An 11,364-nucleotide genomic window follows, 5' to 3' on the forward strand; every position below is an offset into this window, starting at 1 on the left:
AAAGCGGGCCTAGCCATCTTAATATCAGATAACATAAATTTTACCAAAAAACTATTAGGAGAGACAAAGAGGGGCACTATTTAATGATTAAGGGATCCATTCAACAGGAAGATATAATGATTATCAATGTATATGCACCTAATCACAGGGCACCAGCTTATTTAAAAGACTTGTTAAGGGACTTAAAGGGAGACTTAGACCCCAATACAATAGTACTGGGGGACTTCAATACTCCACTCTCAGAGATAGACAGATCAACAGGACAGAAGATCAACAAGGACACAGTAGATTTAAATGACACTATAGCCCAAATGGATCTAACAGATATCTACAGAACATTTCATCCTACATCTAAGGACTTTACATTCTTCTCAGCACTACATGGAACCTTCTCTAGGACTGACCACATACTAGGCCATAAAGCAAGTCTCAGCAAATTCAAAAGAATTAGAATCATACCATGCAGCTTCTCAGACCACAAAGGAATGAAATTGGAAATTAGCAACTCGGGAATCCCTAGAGCACATGCAAACACGTGGAGACTGAACAACATGCTCCTGAATGAACAATGGGTCATAGAAGAAATTAAAAGAGAAATCAAAAATTTTCTGGGAGTAAATGAGGATAACAGCACAACATACAAAAACCTATGGGATACAACAAAAGCAGTGTTAAGAGGAAAGTTTATATCAATAGGTGCCTACATCAAGAAATTGGAGAGGCACCAAATAGATGAGCTTTCAAGTCATCTCAAGGATCTAGAAAATCTGCAGCAAACCAAACCCAAACCCAGTAGGAGAAGAGAAATAATTAAAATCAAAAAGAAATCAACAGGATTGAATGCAACAAAACATTACAAAAAATCAGCCAAACCAGGAGCTGGTTTTTTGAAAAAATAAACAAAATTGACACCCCATTGGCCCAACTAACTAAAAAAACAAGAAAAAGACCCAAATCAATAAAATCAGAGATGAAAATGGAAATGTAACTACAGCCACCACAGGAATAAAAAGAATCATCAGAAATTACTACAAGGACTTGCATGCCAGCAAACAGGGGAATCTATCAGAAAAGGACAGATTCTTGGACACATACAACCTACCTAAATTGAGCCAGGAAGACATAGAAAACCTAAACAGACCAATAACTGACACCGAAATTGAAACAGAAATAAAGGCCCTCCCAACAAAGAAAAGCCCATGAGCATATGGATTCACTGCTGAGTTCTGCCAGACATTTAGGGAAGAACTAACTCCAATTCTTCTCAAACTATTCAGAGCAATCGAAAAAGAGGGAATCCTCCCAAATTCTTTCTATGAAGCCAGGATCACCTTCATTCCTAAGCCGGAAAAAGATGCAGCATTGAAAGAAATTACAGACCAATATCCCTGATGAACATTGATGCAAAAATACTCAAAAAAATTCTGGCCAATAGAATGCAACAACACATCAGAAAGATCATCCACCCAGACCAAGTGGTATTTATCCCTGGTATGCAGTGATGGTTCAACGTTCGCAAAATAATTAACATGATACACTACATTAACAGACTGAAGAAGAAAAACCATATAATTCTCTCAATAGACGCAAAGAAAGCATTTGATAAAATACAACACCCTTTCATGATGAAAACCCTAAGTAAACTGGGTATGGAAGGAACATTCCTCAATACAATCAAAGCTATATATGAAAAACCCACGGCCAACATCCTATTGAATGGGGAAAAGTTGGTAGCATTTCCGCTGAAATCTGGTACCAGACAGGATGCCCACTCTCACCACTGCTGTTCAATATAGTTCTGGAAGTCTTAGCCAGTGCTATTAGGCAAGAAAAAGAAATTAAGGGATACAAATTGGGAAGGAAGAACTCAAATTATCCCTCTTTGCAGATGATATGATTCTTTATTTAGGAGACCCAAAGAACTCTACTAAGAGACTGCTGGAACTCATGGAAGAGTTTGGCAAAGTAGCAGGATATAAAATCAATGCACAAAAATCAACAGCCTTTGTATACACAGGCAATGCCGTGGCTGAAGAAGAACTTCTAAGATCAATCCCATTCACAATAGCTACAAAACATTCAAATACCTTGGAATACACGTAACCAAGGACGTTAAAGATCTCTACGATGAAAACTACAAAACCTTAAAGAAAGAAATAGAAGAGGATACCAAAAAATGGAGAAATCTTCCATGCTCATGGATTGGAAGAATCAATATCATCAAAATGTCTATTCTCCCAAAAGCAATTTATACATTCAATGCAATACCCATCAAGATCCCGAAGACATTCTTCTCAGATCTGGAAAAAATGATGCAGAAATTCATATGGAGACACAGGAGACCTCGAATAGCCAAAGCAATCTTGCACAACAAAAACAAAGCCGGAGACATCACAATACCAGATTTCAGGACATACTACAGCGCAGTTGTTATCAAAAGAGCATGGTACTGGTACAGAAACAGATGGATAGACCAATGGAACAGAATAGAAACACTAGAAATCAATCCAAACATCTACAGCCAACTTATATTTGACCAAAGATTCAAATCTACTCCCTGGAATAAGGACAGTCTATTCAATAAATGGTGCTGGGAAAATTGGATTTCCACGTGCAAAGCTTGAAGCAAGACCCATACCTTGCACCTTACACAAAAATTCACACAACATGGATTAAAGACTTAAATCTATGACCTGAAACCATCAAATTATTAGAGAGCATTGGAAAAACCCTTCAAGATATAGGTATAGGCAAAGACTTCTTGGAAAAGACCCCAGGAGCACAGGCTGTCAAAACCAAAATTAACATTTGGGATTGCATCAAATTGAGAAGTTTCTGTACTTCAAAAGAAACAGTCAGGAAAGTAAAGAGGCAACCAACAGAATGGGAAAAAATATTTGCAAACTATACTACAGATAAAGGGTTGAAAACAGAATATACAAAGAAATCAAGAAAATCCACAACAACAAAACAAACAACCCACTTAAGAGATGGGCCAAGGACCTCAATAGACATTTTTCGAAAGAGGAAATCCAAGTAGCCAACAGACACATGAAAAAATGTTCAAGATCACTAGCAATCAGAGAAATGCAAATCAAAACCACAATGAGGTTTCACCTCACCCCGGTGAGATGGCTCACATTCAGAAATCTACCAACAACAGATGCTGGAGAGGATGTGGGGAAAAAGGGACATTAACACACTGTTGGTGGGAATGCAAACTGGGAAAGCCACTATGGAACTCAGTCTGGAGATTCCTCAGAAACTTGAATGTAACCCTACCATACAACCCAGCCATCCCACTCCTTGGAATTTACCCAAAGGAAATTAATTTGGCTAATAAAAAAGCCATCTGCACATTAATGTTTATTGCAGCTCAATTCACAATAGCTAAGACCTGGAACCAACGCAAATTCCCATCAACAGTAGACTGGATAAAGAAATTATGGGACATGTACTCCATAGAATACTATACAGCAGTAAGGAACAATGAAACGCAGTTATTTGAAACAAGATGGAGGGATCTGGAAAACATCATGCTGAGTGAATTAAGCCAGTCCCAAAGAGACAAATCTCATTTGTTTTCCCTGATCGGCGACAACTACCTGAGCACCAAAGGGGAAACCTGCTGAAGTGAAATGGACACTATAAGAAACAATGACCTGATCAGCTTTTGTCCTGACTCTAGATGTACAATATAATACTTTATCCTTTTTAATATTTCTTGTTGTAGTAGTTGTTCTAGTACTAGTGGTTAAACTCTGTAAATAACACACAATTATTCTTAGGTGTTTAAATTTTAACTGAAAAGTGATCCCTGCTAAATTTTAGAGTGGAAAAAGAGAGGGAGGAGATGCACAGTTTGGGACATGCACAATCAGTCTTGCCCCAAATGAAGGAGTTAGAAATGTGCCAGGGGATTCCAATACAATCCCATCAAGGTGGCACATACCAATGCCACCTCGCTAGTCCGAGTGATCAATTTCAGTTCACATTCAATGGCTTAGACAGGTCTAAAAATCAAAGGGATCACACAAACAAGACAAGTGTCTGCTAATACTAACTGATAGAATCAAAAAAGGAGAGAAAGATCCAACATGGGAACCGGGATACACAGCAGACTCATAGAATGGCAGATGTCCTAAACAACACTCCCGCCTTAGAATCAGCCCTTAAGGCATTCGGATCTGGCTGAAGAGCCCATGAGAGTATTGTATGCATGGAAAGCCAAGATACCATGGAAAAGGAAAAAAGAAGAAGACCTAAATGAAAGATCTCTGTGGGTGAGATCTCAGTGGAAAGAACGGGACCATCAAAGAAGGAGGTACCTTTCTCTGAAGGGAGGAGAGAACTTCCACTTTGACTGTGACCCTATCGGAACAAGATCAAAGTCAGCAAACTCGAAAGGCTTCCACAGCCCTGACAACTCATGACTAGAGCCTAGGGAGATTACTGATGCCATGAACAGGAGTGTCAAATTGTTAAGTCAGCAACAGGAGTCACTGTGTGCTTACATCCCATGTGGGATCTGTCCTTAATGTGTTGGCTAATGTGCAGTGATGCTATAACTAGTACTGAAACTGTATTTTTACACTTTGTGTTTCTGCATGGGTACAAACTGATGAGATCTTTACTAATTACATACTGAATCGATCTTCTGTATATAAAGATAATTGGAAATGAAAAAAAAAACAAACCTGGTGTTAAATTGGAAATGGCATAGAAAATTAATTAATTAAAAAATATATATTATGTAGGATCTCTGTCTTTAATGTGTTGTACACCCTTATTTAATGCTATAACTAGTACTCCAACAGTATTTTTTTTCTTTTCTTTTCACTTTGTGTTACTATATGTGGGGCAAAAGGTGAAACCATTACCTAATATATACTAAACTGATCTTTTGTATAAAAAGAGAATTGAAAATGAATCATGATGTGATAGGAAGGGGAGAGAGAGTGGGAGGGGGGAGGGTTGTGGGTGGGAGGAATGTTTTGGGAGGGGGAAGCCATTGTAACCCATAAGCTATACTTTGGAAATTTATATTCATTAAATAAAAGTTTAATTAAAAAAAACACAAAACCTATGGGATACAACAAAAGCAGTGTTAAGAGGAAAGTTTATATCAATAGGTGCCTACATCAAGAAATTGGAAAGGCACCAAATAGATGAGCTTTCAAGTCATCTCAAGGATCTAGAAAATCTGCAGCAAACCAAACCCAAACCCAGTAGGAGAACAGAAATAATTAAAATCAGAGAAGAAATCAACAGGATTGAATCCAACAAAACATTACAAAAAATCAGCCAAACCAGGAGCTGGCTTTAGAAAAATAAACAAAATTGACACCCCCATTGGCCCAACTCACTAAAAAAAGAAGAGAAATGACCCAAATCAATAGGATCAGAGATGAAAAGGGAAAGGTAACTACAGACGTCGCAGAAATAAAAAGAATCATCAGAAATTACTACAAGGACCTGTATGCCAGCAAACAGGGAAATCTATCAAAATGGACAGATTCTTGGACACATACAACCTCCCTAAATTGAGCCAGGAAGACATAGAAAACCTAAACAGACCAATAACTGAGACAGAAATTGAAACAGTAATAAAGGCCCTTCCAACAAAGAAAAGCCCAGGGCCAGATGGATTCACTGTTGAGTTCTACCAGACATTTAGAGAAGAACAAACTCCAATTCTTCTCAAACTATTCAGAGCAATCGAAAAAGAGGGAATCCTCCCAAATTCTTTCTATGAAGCCACCATCACCTTAATAACTAAGCTATAAAGAGATGCAACATTGAAAGAGAATTACAGACCAATATCCCTGATGAACATAGATGCAAAAACACTCAATAAAATTCTGGCCAATAGAATGCAACAACACATCAAAGATCATCCACCCAGACCAAGTGGGATTAATCCCCGGTATGCAGGGATGGTTCAACATTCGCAAAACAATCAACGTAATACACTACATTAACAGACTGCAGAAGAAAAACCATATGATTCTCTCAATAGACGCAGAGAAAGCATTTGATAAAATACAACACCCTTTCATGATGAAAATTCTAAGCAAACTGGGTATGGAAGGAACATTCCTCAATACAATCAAAGCTATATATGAAAAACCCACGGCCAACATCCTATTGAATGGCGAAAAGTTGGTAGCATTTCCGCTGAAATCTGGTACCAGACAGGGATGCCCTCTCTCACCACTGCTATTCAATATAGTTCTGGAAGTTTTAGTCAGTGCCATTAGGCAAGAAAAAGAAATTAAAGGGATACAAATCGGGAAGGAAGAACTCAAATTATCCCTCTTTGCAGATGATATGATTCTTTATTTAGGAGACCCAAAGAACTCTACTAAGAGACTGCTGGAACTCATGGAAGAGTTTGGCAAAGTAGCAGGATATAAAATCAATGCACAAAAATCAACAGCCTTTGTATACACAGGATATGCCACAGCTGAAGAAGAACTTCTGAAATCAATCCCATTCACAATAGCTACAAAAACAATCAAATACCTTGGAATAAACTTAACCAAAGACGTTAAAGATCTCTACGATGAAAACTACAAAACCTTACAGAAAGAAATAGAAGAGGATACCAAAAAATGGAGAAATCTTCCATGCTCATGGATTGGAAGAATCAATATCATCAAAATGTCTATTCTCCCAAAAGCAATTTATACATTCAATGCAATACCCATCAAGATCCCGAAGACATTCTTCTCAGATCTGAAAAAAATGATACTGAAATTCATATGGAGACACAGAAGACCTCGAATAGCCAAAGCAATCCTGTACAACAAAAACAAAGCCGGAGGCATCACAATACCAGATTTCAGGACCTACTACAGTGCAGTTGTTATCAAAACAGCATGGTACTGGTACAGAAACAGATGGATAGACCAATGGAACAGAATAGAAACACCAGAAATCAATCCAAACATCTACAGCCAACTTATATTTGACCAAAGATTCAAATCTACTCCCTGGAATAAGGACAGTCTATTCAATAAATGGTGCTGGGAAAATTGGATTTCCACGTGCAGAAGCTTGAAGCAAGACCCATACCTTGCACCTTACACAAAAATTCACTCAACATGGATTAAAGACTTAAATCTACGACCCGAAACCATCTAATTATTAGAGAGCATTGGAAAAACCCTGCAAGATATAGGCACAGGCAAAGACTTCCTGGAAAATACTCCAACAGCACAGACAGTCAAAACCAAAATTAACATTTGGGATTGCATCAAATTGAGAAGTTTCTGCACTTCAAAAGAAAGAGTCAGGAAAGTAAAGAGGCAACCGACAGAATGGGAAAAAATATTCGCAAACTATACTACAGATAAATGGTTGATAACCAGAATCTACAAAGAAATCAAGAAAATCCACAACAACAAAACAAACAACCCACCTCAGGGATGGGCCAAGGACCTCAAGAGACATTTTTCGAAAGAGGAAATCCAAATGGCCAACAGACACATGAAAAAATGTTCAAGATCACTAGCAATCAGAGAAATGCAAATCAAAACCACAATGAGGTTCCATCTCACCCCGGCGAGAATGGCTCACATCCAGAAATCTACTAACAACAGATGGTGGATAGGATGTGGGGAAAAAGGGACATTAACCCACTGTTGATGGGAATGCAAACTGCTTAAGCCACTATGGAAGTCTGTCTGGAGATTCCTCAGAAAACTGAACATAACCCTACCATACAACCCAGCCATCCCACTCCTTGGAATTTACCCAAAGGAAATTAATTTGACAAATAAAAAAGCCATCTGCACACTAATGTTTATTGCAGCTCAATTCACAATAGCAAAGACCTGGAATCAACCTAATTGTCCATCAACAGTAGACTGGATAAAGAAATTATGGGACATATACTCCATAGAATACTATACAGAAGTAAGAAACAACGAAACCCAGTCATTTGCAACAAGATGGAGCAATCTGGAAGACATCATGCTGAGTGAATTAAGCCAGTCCCAAAGAGACAAATCTCATTTGTTTTCCCTGATCAGTGACAACTGAGCGCCAAAGGGGAAACCTGTTAAGTGAAATGGACACTATAAGCAACAATGAACTGATCAGCTCCTGTCATGACTTTAGATGTACAATGTAATACCTTATCCTTTTTAATATTTGTTGTTGTTGTGGTTGTTCTAGTACTATTGGTTGAATTCAGTAATTAACACACAATTATCCTTAGGTGTTTAAATTTTAACAGAAAAGTGATCCCTGTTACATCTAAGAGTGGAAAAAGAGAGGGAGGAGATGTACAATTTGGAACGTGCTCAATCGGACTGGCTGCAAATGGTGTAGTCAGAAATGTGCCAGGGGATTCCAACACAATCCCACCCAGGTGGCATGTACCAATGCCATCGCACTAGTCCAAGTGATCAATATCAGCTCACAATTGATAGCTCTGATAGGTCTAAGAGTCAAAGAGATCACACAAACAAGACAAGTAACTGCTAATACTAACTGATAGAATCAAAAAGGGAGAGAAAGATCCAACATGGGAACCGGGATACACAGCAGACTGATAGAATGGCAGATGTCCTAAACAACACTCTGGCCTCAGAATCAGCCCTCAAGTCATTCGGATCTGGCGGAAGAGCCCATGAGAGTATAGCAGGCATGGAAAGCCAAGTTATCATGGAAAAAAAGACCTAAATGAAAGATCTCTGTGAGTGAGATCCCAGTGGAAAGAACGGGGCCATCAAAGAAGGAGGTACCTTTCTCTGAAGGGAGGAGAGAACCTCCAGTTTGACTATGACCCTATTGGAATAAGATCAAAGTCAGCGAACCCTAAAGGCTTCCATAGCCCTGGCAACTCATGACTAGAACCTAGGGAGATTACTGACGCCATGAACAGGAGTGTCAAATTGTTAAATCAGCAACAGGAGTCACTGTGTACTTACACCCCATGTGGGATCTGTCCCTAATGTGTCATCTAAAGTGAAGTGATGCTATAACTAGTACTGAAACAGTATTTTTATACTATGTGTTTCTGTGTGGGCACAAACTGATGAGGTCTTTACTAATTATATACTGAAGTGATCTTCTGTACATAAAGAGAATTGGAAATGAAAAAAAAAAACAACAACCTGGTGTTAAAATGGAAATGGCATAGAAAATTAATTAATTTGAAAAAAATTATGTAGGATCTCTGTCTTTAATGTGCTGTACATTGCTATTTAATGCTATAATTAGTAATCCAATGGTAGTTTATTCACTTTACGTTGCTATGTGGGCAAAATGTTGAAATCTTTACCTAATATATACTAAACTGATCTTCTGTATATAAAGAGAATTGAAAATGAATCTTGATGTGATTGGAAGGGGAGAGGGAGCGGGACAGGGGAGGGTTGCGGGTGGGAGGGAAATTATGGGAGGGGGGAAGCCATTGTAACCCATAAGCTGCACTTTGGAAATTTATATTCATTAAATAAAGTTTAATAAAAAAAAGAATACTATACCGACCAGTGCCATGGTTTAACATCTAATCCTCTGCCTTGTGATGCTGGCACACTGGTTCTAGTCCCGTTTCAGGTGTTGGATTCTATCCTGGTTGCCCCCCTCCAGACCAGCTCTCTGCTGTGGCCCAGGAAGGCAGTGGAGGATGGCCCATGTCCTGGGTCCCTGCATCCTCATGGGAGACCAGGAGAAGCACCTGTTCCTGGCTTCGGATCAACGCGATGTGCCAGCTGCAGCGGCCATTGGAGGGTGAACCAACGGGAAAAAGGAATACCTTTCTCTCTGTCTCTCTCTCACTATCCACTCTGTCTGTGAAAAAAAATTTAAAAAAATACAGCATTCAAAACAATGAAATCCCGTCATTTGCAACAAGATTGAGGAATCTGGGAAATATCATGCTGAGTGAATTAAGCCAGTCCCAAAGTTCAAATATCATATGTTCTCCCTGATTGGCAACAACTGATTGAACACCAAAGGGGAAACCTGTGGAAGGAAATGAACACTATGAGAAACAGTAACTTGATCAGCTCTTGTGCAGACTGTTGTTGTACATTGTAATACTTTATCCATTTTAGTATTTTTTGTGTTCTAGTACTAGTGGTTGAACTCTGTAATTAACACACAATTATTCTTAGGTGTTTAATTTTTAACTGAAAAGTGATCCCTGTTGAATATAAGAGTAGGAAAAAGAGAGGGAGCAGATGTACAATTTGGGACATGCTCAATCGAACTCACCCCAAATGATGGTGTTAGAAATGTGCCAGGGGATTCCAATATAATCCCATCAGGGTTGCATGTACCAGTGCCATCTCACTAGTCCAAGTGATCAATTTCAGTTCACAATTGATCACACTGATTGGTCTAAGAGTCAAAGGGCTCACACAATCAAGACTAGTATCTGATAACACTAACTGATAAAACCAAAAAGGGACAGAAAGATCCAACATGGGAAGGGGGAGACACAGCAGACTCATAGAATGGCAGATGTCCTAAATAGCACTCTGGCCTCAGAATCAGCCCTTAAGGCATTTGGATCTGGCTGAAGAGCCCATGAGAGTATTGTAGGCATGGAAAGTCAAGACACTCTGGAAAAAAAAGAAGACCTAAATGAATGATCTCAGTGACTGAGATCCCAGTGGAAAGAATGGCGCCATCAAGGTAGGAGGTACCTATCTCTGAAGGCAGGAGAGAACTTCCACTTTTGACTATGATCCTGTTGGAATAAGATCGAAGTCGGCAAACCCTAAAGGCTTCCATAGTCTTGGCAGCTCATGACTAGAGCCTAGGGAGATTACTGACACTATAAACAAGAGTGTCAAATTGTTAAGTCAGCAACAGAAGTCACTGTGTACTTACGTCTCATATGGGATCTGTCCTTAATGTGTTGTCCAATGTGCAGTGATGCTATAACTAGTACTGAAACTTTATTTTTACACTTTGTGTTTCTTTGTGGGTGCAAACTGATGAAATCTCTACTGAATATATACTGAATCAATCTTCTGTATAAAGATAATTGAAAATGAGAAACAAAAACTTGGTGCTAAATTGGAAATGGCATAGAAAATTAATCAATTTAAAAAAATATCATGTAGGATCTCTGTCCTTAATATGCTGTACATTGTGATTTAATGCTATAACTAGTACTCCAACAGTATTTTTGACTTTGTTTTGCTATGTGTTTGCAAACTGTTAAAATCTTTAATTAATATATACTAAACTGATCTTCTGTATGTAAAGAGAATTGAAAATGAATCTTGATGTGAATGGAAGGGGAGAGGGAGCGGGAAAGGGGAGGGTTGCGAGTGGGAGGGAAGTTATGGTGGTGGAAGCCATTGTAATCCATAAACTGTACTTTGGAAATTTATATTC

This window comes from Lepus europaeus, chromosome Y (genome assembly GCF_033115175.1).
Source record: "Lepus europaeus isolate LE1 chromosome Y, mLepTim1.pri, whole genome shotgun sequence".
Lineage (NCBI taxonomy): Eukaryota > Metazoa > Chordata > Mammalia > Lagomorpha > Leporidae > Lepus > Lepus europaeus.